The sequence below is a fragment of the Schistocerca americana genome, chromosome 1, assembly GCF_021461395.2.
Source record: "Schistocerca americana isolate TAMUIC-IGC-003095 chromosome 1, iqSchAmer2.1, whole genome shotgun sequence".
Taxonomy (NCBI): domain Eukaryota; kingdom Metazoa; phylum Arthropoda; class Insecta; order Orthoptera; family Acrididae; genus Schistocerca; species Schistocerca americana.
Window position 1 is genome coordinate 729,168,624 of NC_060119.1, and position 24,644 is coordinate 729,193,267.

Sequence of the window (24,644 nt, forward strand, 5' to 3'; positions counted from 1 at the left end):
TTTGTTGTGGGACATCGAGGAATATTCCTCCTTCAGTCCCCATAGTTTCATGAAGCTCCATAGGTGGCGGCGCTATATGTGGCCTTCAAATTGGTGTCTGTAACAGATGTGCGTTCAAAGAGAACTGTCATTGAGTTTCTTTTGGCGGAAAACCAGAGGATCGCAGATATTCGTAGGTGCTTACAGAATGTCTACGGAAACCCGCCAGTGCACAAAAGCACAGTGAGTCATTGGGTGAGACATCTGTCGTCATCGCCACGTCACGCAAATCTGTCTTATCTAAAATGTTCAAATGTGTGTGAAATCGTATGGGACTTAACTGCTAAGGTCATCAGTCCCTAAGCTTACACACTAATTAACCTAAATTATCCTAAGGACAAACGCACACACCCATTCCCGAGCGAGGACTCGAACCTCCGCGGGGACCAGCCGCACAGCCCATCCCTATCTTATCTCCCACATGCCATGCGGTCGCACACAGGTCTGACTCCTGCAATGTTGGAACGTTGCGGACACTCTCATTCGAGGTGATCGACGGATCACAATCAAACACTTTGCTGCTCAATTGGACGTCTCTGTTGGTAGTGCTGACATTCGTCCACCAGTTGGGGTACCCAAAGATGGGTGTCCGTTGGGTTCCTCGTTGCCTAACAGAAGATCATAAAGAGCAACGAAGGACCGTCTATGCGGAACTGCTTACGCCTTACGAGGCTGATCGCAACAATTTTTTTTCGAACACCGTCACAGCCAATGAAACATTGGTTCTTCACTTCGAACCGCAAACAAAGCCGCACCTTCAGCCGGTAAAATGCCATAGCGACGGGCTGCTGGGACTCTGAAGGGATTTCTGTGTTTGATGTGCTCCCTCATGGTGCAACGATCAACTCTGGAAGGTATTGTGCTGTTTCACAAAAATTCACATGAATTACTCCTTCTCCATGACAAAGCAAGGCCTCACACACGTGTGTGTACCCGAGAGAAACTCACAAAACTTCGCTGGACCGTACTTCCTCATCCACTCTACAGCTCGGATCTCGCACATTCCGGCTTCTATTTGTTTTGCCCAATGAAGGCTGCACTCTGCATGAAGCAGTAGTGGATGATGAGGAGGTTATTGTTGCATCAAGACGTTGGCTCCGACGTCGACCAGTGGAGTGGTACCAGAAGAGCTTACAGGACATCCCAGTAAGGTGGCGTAAGGCCATCGCAATGAGCAGAGATTATATTGAAAAATAAAATTTTGTAGCCAAAAGAGTGGGGAATAAAATGGTGCACTGGAGCCATGAATAAAACCAATCTGCTTTCAGGAAAAAAATGCGCTACATACTTTTTACCGCCACTCCTATTTTCACAAGATTTTATTTTCGCAAGGCTGGGGAAAGCATTAACATCCCACTATCTATATCTATAATACTGTTTTTCCGCCTTAGGCTAGGCAAGTTACTACCTGCTTAAGTTATTGTTAATAACAAAGCTCGTACCGAAAACCCAGAGCTGCCTTGTACTAAGTTATTTCTAAGGCGCACTGTCAAGTATAAGTAGTCAATTTACAAAGTCGCTAAGTATACTAGCGAGTCAGATTGGTGAATGCAACAATTCTGTCTGAGCGGCTGGTATAATTGTTTCTCTGCTTATCTGTTTAGTCATGTATGTGTTTTGTCGTGCTTGCGTCTTGTACGAGCCTTTGTGGTCCATGCTGATCAGCAAGCCTATTATTAATTCTGTTTACTTGACAAGTTTCTAGACAAAGAAATTTGAAGTGACTAAAATCGTTTGGAGATCTTATATGCCTTCAATCCATAAAGTTCGTTTATTAAATCATTGAAACATTTTTAGACTTGGAGTTCATCTCAAAGTAATAATTTTTTGAAGACTGCAAGAATTAAGATTTAAATATCACAGTCAGTTTACATTTCTGAAGGTTCATAATTTGTAGTAGTGAGTTGTTTTAAGCTGAAGAGGCAATAGTTGCCAAACAATCGAGTGTTTGTAAATCACAGAGTCTTTGAAGGATGAATTTAGTCGATCTGATGCCTTCTATATCAGGCAGCAGACAATAAATTGTTTTTGGCACTGCTAGTTAAGTGTCTGCGACTTAAATTGATCTCTGCTTCAGAATACTCTTTTTAAGCATAGATCTCGTCTTGGCCGTTTTTCCTCACAGTTTTTAATCAAAGTAGATTCGCATCACATGTTTAGTCTTGCATTCCAGTTTTAATGGCAACGTGATGCATGAGTGGTTATGAGATTTGATGGTTGCTGTAATTAGTTTCTTCCTGTTACAACTTTCCTTAACCTACTTTCAGTACTATATTCTCTTCTATCTAACATATCTACAAGCGAGTGCAACTTCTAAAGTTATGTGTGGGCAGCCTCCGAACTCGCAATCCTCACGGGTCTGTCATAGGTCGACCTTCATAACGTCCTATCTGCAGGCGACCGCCGGGCGAGACAAGAAGAGCCTGTCGCTCACCGGACCATGGATAAGCCGCTTATAGCGGAAACCTGTGGTCCCAGTTTCAGCGAAATGCGGTCCGCACAATAGTATACCCGAACACGACGCCAGGACGAGGCCAGCCATCCCCATTAGCCAGAGCGAAAGCGAAATGGGTGACAGCTGAACTGAAGAGCAAATAAACGTTCTGCTGGAAGGCAGTGGGACTCCACTCGCTAGTCAGAATAATATTGTCTCGAGAATACTGCAGTTAAAACATGCTCAGTCTTCCGTGGAAACGTAGACCACTAAAAATTCCTGTCCCTGTTTCCATAAATCTTGCTAGCAGAGCGAACGACAGCTACACCAATGGAGTCGGGTAAGCAAGTCGTTGCTTCGTGCAGAAGTTGCTTATTGATTGGTCCACAGCTCTTGGGAGCCAAAAGTTCATAATAATTTGCTGTAAGTGGATGAGCGTTTTGGTGCTGCTCCAAGATGGGAAGCCAGAGACGCGCGGACTGGACAGTCTCATTCTTGGACGGCAAGTGGCTTGGCCATTCGATTTTGAGTTTCAGTTTTTCTTTCGGAACGGCATCTGTTATGATGAAGTGCGGGGTCTGCAAGCACAGCCGCTGTGCAGGCAATCCTGCCCACGCCTAATGCGACGCCCCGACGGAGCTCAGAGTTGAACCATCGGCAGCGTCGCACACATCCCACGGTGGTAAGACGACATTACAATGAAACAGACTCGCGCAGAACCGTGGAATAGTTGGGACAGAGATCGTTTCGTTAGAACGGTTAAATTCACGTGGATTCCTAGTACCTCTGAAGAGGATAACGGGTCGAATATCCGCCCCCGGTAGCTGAGTGGTCAGCGCGACAGACTGTCAATCCTGAAGGTCCGGGTTCGATTGCCGGCTGGGTCGGAGATTTTCTCTGCTCAGGGTCTGGGTGCTGTGTTGTCCTAATCATCATCATTTCATCACCATCGACGCGCATGTCGCCGAAGTGGCGTCAAATCGAAAGACTTGCACACGGCGGACCGTCTACCCGACGGGAGGCCCTAGTCGCCCGACATTTACATTTAACGGGTCGAATAATCACTCATGTTGTTAAGAATGGAGGATAGCCGCGAAGTTTTTGATGTTAAACGTTGATGCCCTTCTTTTCTGTAACATCCAAATTGTAGGCTCTTTTCTCCCTCAGTTATCAGTGTAGTGTCATTTGTTTAGAGTCATACATTATGATATTAATTGCCCAGCGACTTCCACTGGTGGCGAATCTGTATTAATTCATTTTTGTTTCACTGTCAGATCGTTAATTTCTCTTTATATCTCATCATTTGGTAGTTGGAACGGGAACCTTTTTACATTGTTTGCAACGGGTTGCTTCACCATAAGGAGGCCATTAAGACCACGATTAAATCTAGTAGTATAACAGGCGTTTCTTTCATGCGCACTGTTGTTTCACCAAGATGGCTGTTAGTTTCGTGGGGGCTCCCTGCAAGCAGTTGATATGGCGTGCTAGGGAAAAGAACAAGTTACCTGGTCAGCCCACGAATCACTCTTAGAGCCGATGATCAGTTCGCAAAACTCTGGCTTCTTGCAGCTCTGCCCATCCTGATCTATTACAGCTGACTTCATATGCTGCAATTACGCCCTCGCTCCTACAAGAAAATGCGGCAGAATCTCCGATGTAAATTCTAATGTTCTTATGAAATTTCAATAAAGTAAGTTGAGCTCAATAGAGCCAGTCAAATAAACCCAACCTTCCGCTCCTTAACCATATACTCGTCACAGATCTTGTAGCACAGAGAGTGATTTGCAATGCAACACTGTTACAGTGAGAAAAGAAATGAATGCAGGGACTATACCTGTTTATAGAGTGTCGCCTAGCAAGGATCTGTTGTAGGACAATAGTTTGATCCTGAGATTCAAATGAAGTCTGAATTTAATAAGCTATGTATTTGCTAAAAATCTAGACGTATAATACATTACAACGAAAGAAAATAACTTTCCAGCTAAATTAACATCAAGCATCACGAATGTCCTACTATCACTGTGGGGAGGTACCTCATTTATGTGGACGCCTGCTTGGGAAATGCTACAAGCTTTCGTAATCTGTGCAGCTCACAAATGCAAAGTAAACTGAGTCAAGACTCGCGAAATAATGCAATTAATCAGGCAGATCAAGATACGTAGCAATTCTGCAAATTGCGAACTGCTCAGAACGTGGATGGTACAAATGCGAAATGCGACACTTACTGAAAACCCAGCAAACGTGCGCCAGAGAGTGGAAGTGAACACCGGATAAAGCAAGGGTGAGATGGCGGCAGATACAGGCCGTCTATGACAAGCGCTGGACCACGAGTGCACCAGACGGCTTACCCGGCACAAGTGCCCAAAATTCTCCTTCTCTAAACCAAATTCTCGACTTTTTAAAAAGCTGTACATGCATGGGAGGAGGAGGACGTCCGGCCATTTCCACAGTGACCAGCTATAATTTCACTTCATTTCCCTAAATATAGGGGAACTGTACAGAAATTCAACATTCTTTGTTTAATGATTGCTTCTTGACATGCAAGAGTTTGGTATTGGCTGCTAGCCATGTTCCACTTATTGGTCGTGCCCCTTGCACCTAAAGAAGGCGGAGGCAATACTCACGAGGAAACAGTCCAATCTGACATGTCGAAATCTGTCCCGAAATTCTTTATAGAGGGAGAAAACACCGAAAAAAAACTACGTCAAAATTTTAGCTGCTAGGACACATTGTAAGTGTTTTTAAAAAAAAGTAGAAATTTGCCAATTTCTTAGCTCTCCAGGCGGCTGGAGAAATTTATGCGCCTGCCCTAGCCGTAGGAGACAGCGCATGCGCAACACGGTGGGGACATACCGTTGGTTGACGGCACATCATCAAACAGATGACGGCCTCGGTGGCCGAGCGGTTCTAGGCGCTTCAGTCCGGAACCGCGCGGCTGCTACGGTCGCAGGTTCGAATCCTGCCTAGGGCATGGATGTGTGTGATGTCCTTAGGTTAGTAAGGTTTAAGTAGTTCTAAGTTCTAGAGGACTGATGACCTCAGGTGTTAAGTCCCAGGAATTAGGACCAAAAATTATACAAAAAGAATATTTAGTTGCAAAAATCTTGTATTCTATCTAGCAAAACCAGGAAAATTGAGAGAGATTAAGTTTCAGTATTACATCCTATACGTCTTTCTAAACAGTTGCAGAAAATAATTCGTTGCTTTTTTTTGGATTCTTGCCCTGGACATAATATTACCTCTGTCCTTAGAAGGACGACAAACAGACTGGTAATATAATTTGGATTGCATCCTGGACTAATAGTGATTCAGCCTCTCGATAAAGAAATTTTTCTACAGTATGAAGTATTTTTCAAAAAAAGTTGGAAAAAATAACTTTCGATAGCTCTTTCTCATTTCAGGTTTATCAGCCGAATCGGTATCGTGAAACTTGATACTTGGCATTATCAGTTTGCACCACCATGTCTTACGAATTTGGTCAACTATGCCTGGTATGCAGCATAATATGTAGAACAGAGGCCATGACTATTTTGTCTAAATAGAAAATGTAATTACTGTGAAGTGTCTGAATGTATTACTTTTTCTTTCATCAGGTGTGCCTGATGTATGGAAAATGTTTTCGTCATCCAATAGACACTTGGAACTTTTGTGACGACTACAGGGAATAAACAAGGAACTGTTTCATTTGGCAGATCAAAACTGGGCCCGACCGAGACTCGAACTCGGGACCTTTGCCTTTCGCGGGCAAGTGCTCTATAGAGCACTTGCCCGCGAAAGGCAAAGGTCCCTAGTTCGAGTCTCTATAGAGCACTTGCCCGCGAAAGGCAAAGGTCCCTAGTTCGAGTCTCGGTCGGGCACACAGTTTCAATCTGCCAGGAAGTTTCATATCAGCGCACACTCCGCTGCAGAGTGAAAATCTCATTCTGGAAGCATCCCCCAGGCTATGGCTAAGCCTTGTTTCCGCAATATCCTTTCTTTCAGGAGTGCTAGTTCTGCATGGTTCGCAGGAGAGCTTCTGTAAAGTTTGGAAGGTAGGAGACAGGCTACTGGTAGAAGTAAAGCTGTGAGTACCGAGCGTGAGTCGTGCTTCGGTAGCTCAGGTTGTAGAGCACTTGCCCGCGAAAGGCAAAGGTCCCGACTTCGAGTCTCGGTCGGGCACACAGTTTTAATCTGCCAGGAAGTTTCATATCAGCGCACACTCCGCTGCAGAGTGAAAATCTCATTCTGGAACTGTTTCATTGTTCGCACAATGTACATCACCTAAATATTGTCTTAAGAACTGTGCAACAGGAATTGTTATAAAATATTTCATGTCTACAAATTAAAGTTGATGGAAGTCGTCTATAATGTAACATCATATATCGTCTTGATTTTTTTTACTCTGCTAGTCACTTGTGTAAATTTGCAGCTGCAGCGGTTTAGCTATCCATATTAACTGCAAGTTATTCAAACAATTAACGCTTTTTGGCATTTTTGGTATGGCTTAAGTGCTTAAAATTCGCCAGTGAATACTTGTGACGCTACGCGACGCTACGTTTTCATTTGCATTGCTGTGGCTGCTTATTCGCCGAACCGCATACTTGGTTGGAAAGGTTATACGAACCGCTGTTGTGAGCGGCTCTTCGTATGGCAAATACGAGTAACGTTACCATTTTAAAAAATATATATACTTGCAGTGCGTCTTAGTAGCTAAAATTCTGACAGTGCAATTTTTTTTCGTGTATTCTTCCTATCCGAAAAATTTCAGGGTAAGTTTCGACATATTGGAGTGAACCATTCCCTTATCAGTTGATTGGATAACAAGATTTGGAGGGAAAGGCAACGAATTTTCTCACGGTGGCCGAACGGCGCCATGTTGGTACATTCTTAGATGCGTATAGAGGGAGGTGAATTCGTTCCGCACAATAGTACTCCAGGGACTTTCAGTGGCTTAGTGGCAGCTGTCTTCAAACGAAGGAGCCGCATTTCCCGCCAAAGCGAGGGGCAGTGCCAAACCACAATCGCTTCCATGAATTGCAGCGTCTTGGGGACTCCATTTTCCTACTCCACAGCCTCTGTGGCTGACCTCCAATGGCCAAGACAATCCACAGGACGATCAAGGCAGACCACAGGACGAACACCTCGTCCGCTCGATTCGTAATTAGATAAATTAAGCCTCACTCAAGAGGTAGCAAGCCTTGTACCATCCTCAAAAGTAGCGAATAAATGAGTAGAAATATAATGAAATCTCGCTCAGCGATATGTGACGGTCACGCATAGATGCGTAGATGTTCTAGAAATTTTTCAGTAATAGTTGTAGAGTTATGTGAATGCGACGTAACTCCCAGTTCATGGCCGGGCGTTGTGGCCGAGCGGTTCTAGGCGCTTCAGTCCGGAACCACGCTGCTGCTACATTCGCAGGTTCGAATCCTGCCTCTGGCATGGATGTGTGTGATATCCTTAGGTTAGTTAGGTTTAAGTATTTCGAAGTCTAAGGGACTGATGACCTAAGATGTTAAGTCCCATAGTGCTCAGAGCCATCTGAACCATTTGAACCAGTTCATAGTGACACGAAACATACCCACGTGGTTTCATGTGAAGTACATGAATGCATGGACGATTTGTGTGTGTGTGTGTGTGTGTGTGTGTGTGTGTGCGTGTGTGTGTGTGTTTGTGTGCATGCGTGTTTGTGTTAGAGAGAGAGGCAAGGAGTGGAGTTGGGGAGGGAAGATACAATTTATTTTCTTCCGGTATTTAAATCGTTGCGTTATTGGCCATAATGGTGATAGACCAAGGTGAAACAATAAGAAAAACATGATTTGCAAATAGAGAGAACAGTTAACTGTAAGTTTCCTTTTCTCCTCGTAGGTTAATAGACCGTCAATACAAAAACTGATCTCACAAAAAAGCAATTCGAGCCACTGAAACAATGTCGTCAGTTTCAACTGATGTATGGGTCGAAACTGACACGTCCTACAAAATGCACAACTACTATGTCATGTCCAGCAAACACATTCCACTAATAAAGTCCCTGGGAGATGTAACACTGCCTGCTGGTAACACCAAGAGTCGACGAGCTGTATGGTCGGGGTATGGAATACAGGTGGAAAGTGGTAGCATTTTAAGTAACCGATGTACCCTCATGCTTCTCGAATTTCATCCCGATTAGGTGCCTCAATTTAATTGTAGCAAATATGTTTCTGAGGATGTTTTCACACATGTACAAAACAGCTGCCCAAAGGAAACTTTGTAACGCCGGTGAGTGGACAACTCTGGTCATCACGGCAGCGTAAATGTGCTTCACCACTTCTACATCACGGTTCTGTTTATGTGTGATGCCCTCGAGGAAAGCATGCTGTCACGTAGTTTGAAGGTGCTTATTGGTGTTGGCTGCTAGAATTTGAATAGGTACAGAATTTTTCCAAACGCTATTCTATCGGCATGGGAACAAATTTCAATGAAGACGGCATGTGACTGAAGGTGTGTGTGAAGTACAGCAACTGGATTTAATAAAGAAATCATAGCACACATTTTCCCTCCGCTCGGCAATTTTATTTGAATTTTGCTCTCATCCAAGTGAGACTTTCCTGAACCTCGCTGTTAATCAGAAACTAGTCATTAAATTTTCAAATTAATTGCATACGTATCTGACCAGATGTAGTCCGACACTAATATGATTTAAATAGAAACTATCGTTTTTTGTTACACTATATGTAGTTGATTGTAGGACGTTAATGATAATCATTACAAGAAGACAGCGCGATGTACTGTTGCACCTGACCCAAGTCTTCGAGTTATGAGCATCGAAAGATTGACAGTGTCGGAAATACTGACCAAAATATATTCTATATGAATGTATATGCATCCACAAATAGCTTGCGTCAAAACAATTCTTATTCATGATTTCGTAATACTTGTTTTATCGACATTAGGCCGTGGCCCAAGTCAGATTTCTCTGCCTAACGTCTTCCAGTGCTGGAGGCGTCATCAACTCAGAAAGCAGTTGCAACGTCAAACAATCTCACCAAACTGAGTTACTTATACGTATCCTGGCAACTAACGGATCGTGACGTCATCAGACCGCTGGTTAAGCTCGTAGGGTCAACTGACATGTATTATTAGTATTGGTACTAAGGCCCACAACTAATATCAATCCTCCTCCTTTTCTGTTAAAGTTGAGTTTGTGTTTTGAATTTCTGTGGTTCCTCTGTACATCGTAGCATAATACAGTACTAAATAAAACTGCATAATAAATGTCGGTGCGACTCCACGATTCTAGGCAGCTGTCTGATGAGGTCTCTATCAAACATTCGCTTCGTTTCGTATGAACAGTTCGGTCTGCTGAACTTGTCTGAGATTGTAAGAGCTTTATGAGCCGTCACAGCCACGGATGATGTCTTTAACACCGGAAGACGAAACGTTAGGCAAAGAAATATACAGGGTGTTTCAAAAAGAATATACGTATTTCGAATGCATATGTTCATTAAACTTTAAGACATACGAATATGAAAATTTACATACACATATATGAACATCTTAAGTTCACATCACAGATGTTCAATATGTCCTCCATCAGCGACGCGAACAATATCACATCGATACTCAAATTCCTCCCATACTCGGGCAAGCATGTCCTTCGTCACTAATATTACGGCAGTACGGATCCGGTTCTTCAACTCTTGTTAGTTCTGTGGGAGTGGTGGTACATAAAGGTTGTCTTTAACGAAACCCCACAGGAAGAAGTCAGAGGGTGTCAAATCCGGCGATCTTAGAGCCCAGATGAGACAAGCTAAGTCACCAGCTCCTTGACGACCAATCCAACCGTTCGATAGAGTTTCATTCAGATATTCACACACTTGGCGACTCCAGTGAGGAAGTGCCCCGTCTTTTTGAATAATTAAGTTGTCTTCATGCAGCCTTGGGGTAAAGGGACAGGACAGTTGGCAGAAGCCGATGGTTTGTAACAGATGCATCGCGTATGGTCAGTGCACTCAAAGGCATGTGGGACAATGTAGTTTCTTACCACCGATATCTTAGAGGCTGTTAGACAAAATGTTAAATTTAGTTCTACGCGTGTCACATTGATCAGAATAGAACCAGTCGTCTTGCCATACAAAGACCGATGAAACGTTGTTAGAGACAACTACGATGCATTTATCTACGCAGTCCAGAGAATAATGAGGTCACGTCACTATAATCCAGGTTATGGGGACTAATTACCACGCCAAAAACTTGTCAAATGTTGAAAGTGGATCCTCAGTCCAAAAGCTCGATTGTAGGATGTGCAGCAAGGACTGTGATGATATGTTCAATACTAAAGTGGAAGAATGACAATCTGATGGAATATTGTCCCTGTGTGTCGGCTACTGTGGGACTCATCACCGACAGAAACATGGAAGAAGATAAGTTGCGATGGCCGCTGGCAAGAATCCAAAATGATATGTATATAACACTTACAGATTGATAGAACACTTTATTTCTAAAAAGGAAAGAAACGTAACTTATCTTCTCGTTACTGAGTGGCTTGATGTACTTCCTGTGCCTCTTACATGAAATTACTTTTATGTACTGTTACTACTCGCATAACACAACAGAAGTATCGTCTTCTTATTAGTACTGATTCTCTCGAAGTCTGCGACCGAAGCCGGCGGCTGTAGCCGAGTGGTTCTAGACGCTTCAGTCCAGTACCGCGTTGCTGCTAAGGTCGCAGGTTCGAATCCTGCCTCGGGCATGGATGTGCGTGATGTCCTTAGGTTAGTTAGCTTTAATTAGTTCTAAGTCTAGGGGACTGATGACCTGAGATGTTAAGTCCCATAGTGCTTAGAGACATTTAAACCATTTTTATGCGACCGAACTGAACCCGACCAGCTACGGGTGGCTGGTTAAGTCAGCGTTGTCAGGGTGCGCTAACCTCTGTCTTCCCGGAGGTGTGGCGCTGTCCATTCTTACCCTTTGGAGCTCGGATGAGCGACTTATTGATGCCGTTTCGTGGCTCTGCGCTGGACGGTGTGCAGTCGATACTTTAGGACTGCGCAGTTTCTACTTCTGAGATGTCAAATCTAGTCATCAAATGGACGGCAGCATCTTAAACTATAAACAGTTATTGACATTTTGAAGATCCATGGAGAACATCATAAATCGGTCGATACACTTGCTTAAACTCAGAGTAATTGGATTCTTTGTACCAGCTTCATTACATGACAAAGAAGACCCGACTAGACCACCTGATAGTAATTTCTTTTATTCCAGTCAAGTATCATCAAAAATGACTCGCATCAGATTGGGAAATAAAGGGAAGCTACTGAGTGTAGGACGCTGCTGAAGACATGAAGACTGCAGGGCAGTTCCTATGATAACGCTAGAAAGGCAGTACTGTCACAGCAGCATAATGAGAACTTAAATACGTGGCCAGGGAGTCAGTAGCTTGTGTTTTAAATTCAAGTAAACAAACTTTTACGTCACCATTTTCCCGAAACAGTCACGTAATATATGTAAATTCATACTGAAAGACCTGTTAGACTGAAATATTTAATCAACTCCAAGTAATATGATAAACCACAGTACTAGTAATTTTTGGCAATTGGCTACTGCAACCCTACTCTTCATTTACTCTTGATTCAGACTTGCATGCCTTATACAAACGAGAGGACGTTGAAAGCATTCAGCATGGTGCAGAAGCACTCGGGCTGCCAGGAGGGTAAAAGTAGGCCACCATACCTAGGCTGATAGAACCACAGGGTTACTTTTAACTTCAGTAGTACAGAAGTCTTTTGTAGAGTCGTGCTAACCTTCAGTTTGTAAATTTACCCAGGTCGCTTTCGAGAGTGGTGGTCGCTCTCATCAGTCTGTGTACATTAAAGCATGAGGTGGCGTTGTATTTTCTAAATTTCGTTTAAAGAGATCAGTATTGAAAAAGGAGGAACTTGGTTGTCCCAGTGTGGTACGAAGTGTGCGGCAGGCGTAGAAAGCGATACGCCTGCGGGAAACGCCCTCATCAACCGACACTCTCTTTAAGTACACGAGAGGCCATAAATTCCCGTCCAGAGGCTCTCCCGTGGCCTAGGACAGCTGTGGACAACCGCTAGCGCAGCAGCAATGGCCAAAGTTGCTATTGCCGTTTCCCCAACGTAAATCATATTCAAACTGAAGAACGAGGTCAGAGAAAGAAACTGAGAGAGCTCTTAACGACACGACACGGAGATCTAAACATTGTTAGCAATACGTCACTAGATCTTAATGGACAGCGTGACGGGATTCTTGGCTTCAACAACAACAAATTGTGAGTCATCAAATCCGATAAGAATGCCGGGGGGAGGGCGCGCGGGGAGGGACTCACAAACTGGGGGGTTTCTTTGTCTTTATGTGACTTTCAATTCCACAGCAAATTACACTCATGCTCATACATTAAGGATGATTGCAGAATGTGGTGCCACACAATGAGGCACTCTGCAAAACTGGCGCTAGCAGAATAGGCACATAGGGGACACACACGACACAGATCTGTAAGTCCTCGGTATTGGTGATAAGTTGAGATAACCGTCCCGAAACACATGTGCTACAAAACGGCGCTGTTTCCTGAGCATGTACCCCGACATCAATATGGGATACGAACACCGTGCACAACGGGTTGGCATACTCTGGACCAGGTGGTCTAACAGCTGCTGGGGCATAGCCTCCCATTCTTGCGACCAGTGCCTGTCGGAGCTCCTGAAGTGACCTAGGGGTTTTAAGACTTACAGCGATACGTCGACCGAGAGCATCCCAGACATGATCGATGGGATTTAGGTCTGGAGAACAGGCAGGCCACTCCGTTCGCCTGATATCTTCTTTTTCAAGGCACTCCTTCACGATGGCAGCTCGGCGGGGCCGTGCGTTATCATCCACCAGGAGGAAGGTGGGACCCACTGCTCCCCTGAAAAGGCGGACATACTGGTGCAAAATGACGTCCCGATACATCTGACCTGTTACCGTTCCTCTGTCAAGGACATGCAGGGGTGTACGTGCACCAATCATAATCCCAACCCACACCATCAAACCACGACCTCCATACAGGTCCCTTTCAAGGACATTAAGGGGTCGGCATCTGGTTCCTGGTTAACGCCAGAAGAAAACCCGCTGAGAATCACTGTTCAGACTATACCTGGACTCGTCCGTGAAAATAACCTGGGACCACTGTTCCAATGACCATGTACTGTGTTCTTGACACCAGGCTTTACGGGCTCTCCTGTGACTAGGAATCGGTGGATGGACCTTGCAGGTCTCCGGACGAATAAACCATGTCTGTTCAGTCGTCTGTAGACTGTGTGTCTGGAGACAACTGTTCCAGTGGCTGCGGTAAGGTCCCGAGCAAGGCTGCGTGCAATACTCCGTGGCACTGATGGTGAGATATCGGTCTTCTTTTGGTGTTGTACACTGTGGACGTCCCGTACTGTAGCGCCTGGACACGTTTCCTGTCTGCTGGAATCGTTGCCACAATTTTCAGATCACACTTTGTGGCACACGGAGAGCCCGTGCTACGAACTGCTGTGTTTGACCAGCCTCCAGTCGCCCTGGTATTCTACCCCTCATAACGTCATCAATATGTGTTCTTTGAGCCATTTTCAACACACAGTCACCATTAGCACGTCTGAAAACGCCTGCACACTTACTCGCTGCACCGTACTCTGACATGCACCATCACACCTCTGTGTATGTGGACTGCTGCCAGCACCACCGTGCGACGACCGCAGGTCAAATGCACCTCATGGTCATACCCTGAAGTGATTTAAATCCGTAAACCGCCCAACAGAGCGTTGTTTCACCATGTATCAGCATTATCCTTAATTGTTCTGCAAAACTTAAGTACGAGATAGTAAGATAGGTAAGATAAAATAACATATTAACTACTCCGTGTAAGTAAATGATAGTGCCGGGAGTATGTCGTCAGGCGTGTCGCGTCGAGAATAGGAAGTTGGACGTCACAAGGGCTGTGGCCGAGTGGTTCTAGGGGCTTCCGTCCGGAACCGCACAGCTGCTACGGTCGCAGGCTCAAATACCGCCTCGGGCATGGATGTGTGAGATGTCCTTAGGTTAGTTAGGTTTAAGTAGTTCTAAGGCTAGGGGACTGATGATCTCAGATGTTAAGTCCCATAGTGCTTAGAGCCATTTGAACCATTTTTGACGTCACAAGGCCTGCAGTCAAAACGACTATAACAGGAAGCAGTCGAAAGGACAGGAAAAGACAGTGTCTGTCAATCAGCGATCAGCTACAGTGCACTGTGATGACGTTCTGCCTCAAAACCTGGCTCGAAGACAACACTTGAATGACTTCACACGGGAAACTGGAAGAAGTACAAAGTATGAAGAGTATAGCCGAAGAGTTTAATTTTGTTGACAGCACTGTTTCATGTGCACTGGAGAACGTTCCGAACGGGAGGCACTGCTGCCCGAGGGAGATGAGCTGGTCGACCACGTTCATTTATAACAGAAGATGATCGATAGATTGTGCAAAGTCAAGAGAGTAGCTTCAGTCTGAGTAGTGATTTTGGACGAACCTTAGTATGCAGAGAGATGGAAACACTTAATACACCAAGGAACACTGTCGAACTCGATCGTTTTTGTGGTCCAGGTGTTACAGTGTGGAGAGGGGTAATGGTGGATGGAGGTACTGACCACCAAATCTTTGAACACGGTACGCTCGCCGGCCAACGGTACTGTGGCAGTGTGCTTCTTCCCTACGCGTGTATTTTCAGAGGTGCATTTGCCCTGAACTCTTTTTTGTGGATGACAATGTGCCACGTAATCTTTAGCGCAGGCGGAGGAAGCTTTCAGCTTCGAACGAGAGAATATTCGGCGATTAGATTGGCTTACCCGTTCCCACGACTTAAATCCCACAGAGCACGTGCGGCATGCATTGGGGAGACTTACTGCGACACGTCCACATCGAGCAGTTCTCTTTCGAATTGGTGGAGGAATGGTACGGCCTGCCCCAAGAACTCCTTGTCAGCCTTGTGGCCGTCATGGGAGCACGTTGCGGAGTATGCATTACTGTACATGGTGATTACACACCCTATTTAGATGCATGTCCTGTCTTTTGTAATGACCAGGAGACCATCATAAATCGCGGCGAATTCAAAGTAATTAATGTCTTTGAATAAGAGTGTAATTTCTGTTAGCCTCACTGTGTATTTCTTTCAGTTACCTTCTGTGATATACTGTAGTAGTTCTTTATATGTGTAGTCTAAGTTTCATCGATCTATGTTACTTTCGTCCTTAAGTTTTGGACACCATACATATAATTTAGGAAATGTGTTGTAGACTTCTTCGCTAAAGCAATTTCCGAAGGATGACTTTAATATTTCAGCTATTATTTTATCAAATTTTGTTCCTGGGCTACCACAGTCGGTTAGCATGTAGACTGACGGATATGTTCAGTTCATTTATTTTATGCAGAACCAAAACATTTTAGAGTTTTTGACATATCTGTAGGAATAGCTTGCTTCAGAACTGACTGGATTCTGTTGTCACATTTCTTATGATTGTTTTCACTTTCTTCAGTTTTTGTTTTCCGCAGAGAATATGGTTGTGTTTGAATTTTCCATGCACCACTCTCTGTTTTTGTGGTAACCGTCTAACTTTTCTGCTGAACGAGGTGAGTCCGTCCCAACCTTACTGTCACAAACTCCACAATAATTAATCTGTCTCTTCGTCTATGTAGTGTGTTAATAACCCCACCAAAGGGTACAATGGAACTGATATTTCAAAATTTTAAACATGGCTGAAGCAGCAACTGTTGAAAATCTCCACAGCAATTGATAACAGCCAAACAGTTGGAGAATAAAGATTTATTGAAATCCTCGACCACGGTTTCAGTGTATTTAAATACACCTGAACAGGAAGACACCTTCTTCAGCAAAAAAACTTAACGTAACTGAGATAGTAGAAAAAAACACTTATAGCTATAAGTAACCATGAAACATAGCAAAGTATTACAAGCACAAAAACTTTTAGGCACTTACTAAAATCACATCCTGCAGTGGAGATGCATAAAACAATCGTGCCAAAGGCGTCATCAGTAATTAAAATTAAAATATCACCTCCATCTATACAGCAAAATTATAAAGAGATGTTCGATGTAAACACAGCATACTATCAGTACTTAGCCTGTGAACTAGCGTGAAGAGACAGTGGGAGCACTAGGGCAGACAATTTCATCGAGAGGGGGCACTTGTGGTCTGCGTGAGGCACTCGCGCACATTAAAACACTGGGATACATACTCATGCGCATCAAAATTTTAAAAGCTGTGCTAATTTAAACCCTCTGTTTTAATAAATAAAACATATCAGAACCATTTAAAACACCTGCATACAATTGAAAATATGATCACAAAGTTGCAGGTGAAGCTTGCGCTAAGAAACATATCCCACAAGAGAGGGCACTAGTGTTATGCGCGAGAATCTCGTGTAAATTAAAGGCTAGGATGCATACTAGCGAAAACGAAGAAAATGTTGTAAATCGAAACCGTCTGTCGTCATGAATAAAAAACATAACAGAATCATTTAAACCACATATACACATCTAAAACAGCGAACAACAATCATCAGTCCGCAGCTCGTGGTCGTGCGGTAGCGTTCTCGCTTCCCACGCCCGGGTTCCCGGGTTCGATTCCCGGCGGGGTCAGGGATTTTCTCTGCCTCGTGATGACTGGGTGTTGTGTGATGTCCTTAGGTTAGTTAGGGTTACGTAGTTCTAAGTTCTAGGGGACTGATGACCATAGATGTTAAGTCCCATAGTACCCAGAGCCAACAATCATCAAAAATACGTAAAATCCCAACAAGGCAGGAGGAGCATCTCACCAGTATCAACTGACAAGAAAAGTAGCCTCTAGTCAGCACAGACTATGTTACATATTCTCGCATTAGTTGTCATGTCACTTGGCTGAAGAGCGGCGGATTGTGCCGCTGACAGCCCTCCCCTGCTCATATGGGGCAGGGGGATGAAATAACCATAAAGGAAAAAAAACTATGTTACCTTAGAGCAAGAAGGGGTTTGAAACCATCAAAAAAAATTTGTTTCTATGCTGCACCAGTTCGTTAAGAATAAATCCATCTTTTCGAGATAGATGCTTGAAAATTTCTAATTCCTCGAACAGGTCCAGTTTGTAACCCTTACTCACTTCGTGAAGCAATTCTACGTCATTCAGTTTCCTTGGCGTATGTTGTAAGAGCAATACATGTTCAGCAAACGTGGAATTGTACACGTTTTCCCCATTTTTACCTAGCGTGTGTTCTTTATATCTTACTTTAATGGGTCTATCTGTCTGTCCAACGTAATAGTTGGGACTGTCGTTACAAGTAATTTTGTGAACTCCGGATTTACTGCCAAATTCTTCCCGTGCCCCAATAGTATGAATCACTCTTTGTTTTAAGCGTTTGTTTAAGCTATTGTTTACGGAAAAGGCAACATTGTTTGGGTGTTATCATTTACCGTGAAGGAACTGATATTTACTAGATGGCGGACTAAACGTCGTTGCAGACATTCAGAACCTCATTTGAACAGAGAAGGGTACTTGGAGCGCCGATCTGCGGTTCGATTTCATCTCTCGCCTGCTTCAGGCCGCCTGCCTCTAATCCTGCGATATTTCTCCGGATGTCTGCCCTCGTTTCCATTCATTTTTTCTGCGACAATAAGGCGGGTCTCAGATATTGGCGAAAAAGTCACCCGTCGATAAGCATCGCACTCGCGAGGTGCTTGCCAGCTGTACTGGTTTATGAATCCCTTACTGCTGCCGTAAGTTTATCCGCAAACAGTAGCTCAGTAAAAAGCATAGCGAAAATCTGCGAATTGTTCCATGATATTCTGACAAAGTTGTTGGTTACCGCAGAAAAAAGTGGTTGAGAACAAAATTAAAACCTTTGAACAAGGTAAATTTCCACTGAACATTTAGGTTCTATGTAATTCCGTAAAGAAGAAAAGAAGGTACAAAGAAAGTGAATAATCACTTCCGTAAAACGGAATCGTCATCCACTCAGATTTCAGTTTAGGCGAGTCATACTTCCACGAAAGTGATGCATGTGCCAAACCAATGAGTAGAAGATGGTCGCACACAGCGATGAACTAGTAATAGACTGGCAAATGTGATCCCAACGCGTGGTGAGCGCCAGAGTGTTTACATTGTGTAACGGACCACAAACAGGGTTGTCCACAGTGTGGACTGGACTGACGACACCCATTCCATTGCTTCGCTTCAATTGACTTCAAACTGTAGGCATCTGAGACTCCAGTGTGATCGTGAACGCTGTCCCTGACGGCCCGAGGGACAAAATGTAGTGTTTTGATACGAGTTCAATGCAGCCAGTGCTACAGGAATGAGTCCATGTGCATTACAAGCTCTCGCTGTGAGCATAGTCTGGTAGCCCGCATTGTTTGTCGATATGGTACACAGACGCAAACTCTGCTCCTTTTTAGGCGTCGTCGGATTCAACTTGCCATTTTTATTCCTAAATCTTCCACTACAAATTCGAATTTGCACTCCAAAAGCCAGTATACAGCACGTGATTTAGGGTATTTCGTTCTAATCCCATAGACTATAAATATTTATGGTGTGAGCATTGGGACGCGCGGAAAGAGAATTCCGTCCAAAACATCTTCCGCATCTCAAGTCATGTGATTTTGGGACGACGCATTTTAGTCCGTATTTTTTTTCATTCATTGAGATTCGATTCCCTCCCCCCTCCCCTCCCCCCCCCCCCCTAGGGGGTGGTCTGGCAGCAGCTTAGTATGCCGCTATTCAGCCTACAGAAAAAAATTTTTTTAATGATGATTATAAATAATAAAAGCACGCGATAAAATCGGTGACTTAAATGGTAAAATGGCGGAAAATTGTGGAACTTAAAACATAAAACAAAGGGTGGGCGATGCTAATAAAATACACAGGAAGCAGACAGGTAAAATAATAGTCAGACAATTAAAAACACCGCGACAGTCTGGTTTCTGTTCGCAGGAGATATAAAAATCACACCCAGCCACAGCATGATTTCTACTCGCAACACTTTGGAAAAGACGCATAACACTGAACATGCACTTGAACACTGCACTAAAAGGTTGGCACAAATATGACACACCACAGTCGAGGGCAGAAGGGGGTTACTCAGTATAGCGTTTAGCGTATTTTGAATCTTATTATTTCACTGTCACGACAGAGCACATTCAAAAGTACCGTGACTCTTTGTATACGAGTTTTAGAGGCTCTTTAACAATTTGATACTAGGAACTAAAATTGGCTTAAAGACGTGGAGAGCTCCAAAGAAAATTATAGGCATGCGTAGTGAAATACAGTGATATTTAAACAGGCAATATACGGCGCTGCGGTCGGCAACACCTGTATAAGACAAGTGCTGGGTGCAGTTCTTAGATTGGTTACTGCTACTATAATGGCAGGTTACCAAGATTTAAATGAGTTTGAACGTGGTGTTATACTCAACGCACGAGCGATGGGACACAGCATCTCCGAGGTAGCGATGAAATAGGGATTTTTCTGTACGACCATTTCACGACTGCACCGTGAATATCACGAATCAGGTAAAACATCAAATCTCCGACATCGCTGCGGCCGGAAAAAGATCTTGCAAGAACGGGATCAACGACGACTGAAGAGAATCGTTCAGCGTGACAGAAGTGCAACCTTTCTGCAAATTTCAATGCTCGGCCATCAACGAGCGTCAGCGTACGAACCCTTCAACGAACATCATCGATATGGGCTTCCGGAGTCGAAGGCCCACTCATGTACCCTTGACGACTGCACGACACAAGGCTTTACGCATCGCCTGGGCCCGTCAATACCGACATTGGACTGTTGATGACTGGAAATACTTTGCCTGGTCGGACGAGTCTCGTTTCAAATTGCATCGAGTGCATGGACGCGTACGAGTATGAAGACATCCTCATGAATCCGAAGACCCTGCATGCCAGCAGGAGACTGTTCAAGGTGCTGGAGGCTCTGTAATGGTGTGGGGTGTGTGTAGTCCGAGTGATATGGAACCCTTGATACGTCTAGACATGACTCTACTGTACGTAAGCACCCTGTCTGTTTAGCAGCATCCATTCGTGTCCATTGTGCATTCCGGCGGACTTGGACAATTCCAGCAGGACAATGCGGAACCCCCCCAAGTCCAGAATTGCAACGGAGTGGCTCCAGGAACACTTCCACAGGCCATCAAATGTTGAAATGGGTGTGAAAGCTTATGGGACTTAACTGCTAAGGTCATCAGTCCCTAAGCTTACACACTACTTAACCTAAATTATCCTAATAACAAATACACACACCCATGCCCGAGGGAGGACTCGAACCTCCGCTGGGACCAGCCGCACAGTCCGTGACTAATCCCGCGCGGCAGTGCACTGGCCATCAAACTCCCCAGACATGAACGTTGTTGAGCAATCTGGGATGCTTTGCAACGTGCTGTTCACAAGAGATCTCCACCCCCACGCACTCTTCAGGATTTATGGACGGCCCTGCAGAATTCATGGTATCAGTTGCCTCCAGCACTACTTCAAACATGAGTAGAATCCATGCCACGTTGTGCTGCGGCACTTCTGCGGGTTCACGATTGCCCTACACGATATTAGACAGATGTACCAGTTTCTTTGGTTCATCAGTGTAGTTCAGACTGAGCTTTTTTTCGGTAACGAGGTAAGAGACAGCAGCCAACAATATTTTTATATGTTTTCTGTTGTACTTATTCATACACTGGACTCGCATTCGGGAGGACGGCGGTTCAATCCCGTCTCCAGCCATCCTGATTTAGGTTTTCCGTGATTTCCCTAAATCGTTTCAGGCAAACGCCGGGATGGTTCCTTTGAACGGGCACGGCCGATTTCCTTCCCCATCCTTCCCTAACCCGAGCTTGCGCTCCGTCTCTAATGACCTCGTTGTCGACGGGACGTTAAAACAACACTAACCTAACCTAACTTATTCATGCTGTCGAATATATTGTAATCAGTTAAGTAACAATGTCACTGTAGGCGAATCCCAAGTGTCACGGAAAAACAATGAATATAGAACTATGAAACTGCTACAGTGAATACGGTAAGCGATTTGCTCCACTTGCTTGTACACTATTATTTTCTTTTTTTCTTTATTTACCCTTCTGTTTTTTATAGACAAGCAAAATATCTAAAAAGATTCAGCAGCTCATCAGAAAGGTAAAATCATACACTACGCTTAAAAAAAAGAAATACAAGATCAAAGCTCGAACCTTGGAGTAATAAAAGAAGTAAAAGCTAACAATATTTTGTTAGGTTTTCTATTACACTGATTCATATTGTCGAATCTTTTCTAATGAATGAGACTTCATAGGAAACTATCTCATACAGGAATACTTTGATACACAAAGGGATTCGAGAAATTCATAAACTAGTGAAAATTAGTCAGGCTCTCATGTATTAATTTTATCTGTATATTAACATAGCACCAGAATGTATACATTGGTGGCCAATTTATATAGCGCTAGTCTCGAAAACGCATGGCCATAAAATCGCAGAAATTATATCTACGCTACAAGACTGTATATACAGGGTCTCGATATTTATCAACATATAAAATGCCTCATATCAATAAGACCTTTACAATTATACATTTGTTGTACATACCTGTGAAAAGTAACTGGTCCTTCTTCCACACACTTCTCTTTACATCCATAGCAAAGGCAGCACTGCACAGTGGCTGTTAATAAAACGCGCACGCGAACAAGGCGAATACGTGTAGTATTCAAGTTTCGCTAATGCCGCTAACGGTAGACAAGCGGCGTCGTCCCACAAGGACATGACTGGCCCGGTTAGACGTTGAGACCATGCACAGTAGGCTCTGCTCGCCCCAGCGCCAGGAATATACAGGGTGTCCCAGCTATCTTGTCCACCCAAAATATCTCTGGAACAATAACAGCTATTGGAAAACGACTTTCACCGGTATCAATGTAGGGCTGGGGCCCATTAATGTACATATTTGGAAACATTCTAAAACGAAAGCATATGTGTTTTTTAACACAAACTTATGCTTTTTTAAATGGACTTTCTATATTTTTTCTTCAGCAATCCGTAGCATGACAAAGCACATACACAATGGTGTTGATTGCATCGCAATATTCCAATTACATCCCGAGATATTAAGACACGAAGTTGACGCTTGAAACACCCGACATGCGCTGCTAGCGCACGTCCTGAGGCTCAGGCGTGAACCCCATGCTGCCCGTAATCGCGATGTGATTGACATGCGTACTCACACTTCCATACTTATCAAGAGGTCCGAAACGAATAATGCGGTCTGCTACCATCCTGCATTAACGTCGTACATTCCAGCAGGTATTTATCCCATAGGCTAGGGGTGATACGGTTGTGTAACATATCTGTGTACCGCAACGTTAGTCACAAAGTTAGCTTCGCTTATCGTTAATCCGTTACTAAAAAAGTAATGCCGTTCAACGTTAAAACTTTACTTTACTGTAGATCTAGCGCAAGTTACAGTTAATCATTCAATCGTAATAGTAAAATTCATGTTGATGGTTTTAGTGAAACGAGCAAGTGGACTAAAAGTTTTACCGTTGTTTAGGTAAAAATGTTTTGATTTGGGAAGTTCAGGTAGGACATAGAAGATGAATGTAAACATGTTTAACCAATTAGTTTTACTATCACATAATTATAAATGTTATGTTTATCTTATGCGTTAAATGACAAATTGTTGCAAACAAATGTTTCTTCCCATCACTGGGTAAAATGGCCCTTTGTAGAAACTTCCACTGTGATACCAGCACTACATACTAAACATAGCGTTCACATCTCATGCTCAAAGTGATGCCCATTGGCTTGCATACATAGGGTCACTCTGCGGATGGAGGATGCCCTACTTTGTGCTACTGTTTCCTCTTTGATGGCTGTACAAGCATCAATAATGCGTTGCTTCATGTCCTCTGGTGTTGTTGGTTCATGTTGGTAAACAGCATCCTTCACTGCTCCCCAAAGAAAATAATCCAGCGGTATAGGGTCCGGAGATCGGGCAGGCCACCTCACTGGGCCACCTCGTCCAATCCACCTACCAGGGAACTTACGGTTCAGAAGTCGTCGTGCTAGTAAGGCGTTATGTGCAGGGCATCCGTCATGCTGACACCACATGACCATTCTCCGGTTCAGAGGTACGGTGTCCAAGAGAACAGGAAGATTGTGTCGTATCAATCTGGAGTATTGTCTGCCCTTTTGGATGCCATTTATAAAGAAAGGTCCGATAATAGTATCTCCAATAATCCCACACCAAACATTAACTTTCCACGGACGTTGATGCTCTACCTGACGGAGCCATTTCGGGTTGTCTGCGGACCAATAACGCATATTCCTCATATTGACAATTCCTTTGTTGGAGAATGATGCCTCGTCGGTAAAGAGAACATCTAAAAAAAATTTGGATTAGTCAGACGTTTTTGCGAGCTCACCGACAAAATGTTACCCTATTGCGGAAGTCATTTCCATGAAGATTCTGGTGTAAATGAACATGTTAAGAATGAAATTTATGACGTTTAAGAATACGCTGTGCACTTGATTTCGACACACCAACTTCACGTTCAATTTGACGTGTGCTGATGTGAGGATTCACAGCTATGGTAGCGAGCACAGCAACTTCAGCACGTTCATCTGTGCGTGTTCTAGGACGATGTCGAGGTCTTGGATTTAAGCTTCCCGTTTCACGTAGACGAGATGTGAGACGACCAAACATCCGGCGCGAAGGCGATGGCTTGTCAGGGAATCGTCTTCTGTACAGTCGTTCTGCCTGAACAGCATTTCGTCCACCTACAACGGGGTACAGTACAGGTATGTAGAGTAGGGTAGAAAACAGAATTATTAACTTAATAATCATAATGTTCGGGAGGACGACGGTTCAATCTCGTCTCCGGCCATCCTGATTTAGGTTTTCCGTGATTTCCCTAAATCGCTTCAGGCCAATGCCGGGATGGTTCCTTTGAAAGGGCACGGCCGATTTCCTTCCCCATCCTTCCCTCCCCCGAGCTTGCGCTCCGTCTCTAATGACCTCGTTGTCGACGGGACGTTAAACCCTAGTCTCCTCCTCCATAATGTTCGCTAACAGTACTATCAACAAACAAGCAATCTCATAACGTATTTCCCGTCAACGTACATTCTCCATAGATCAGCAGCATTTCTACCTTATCT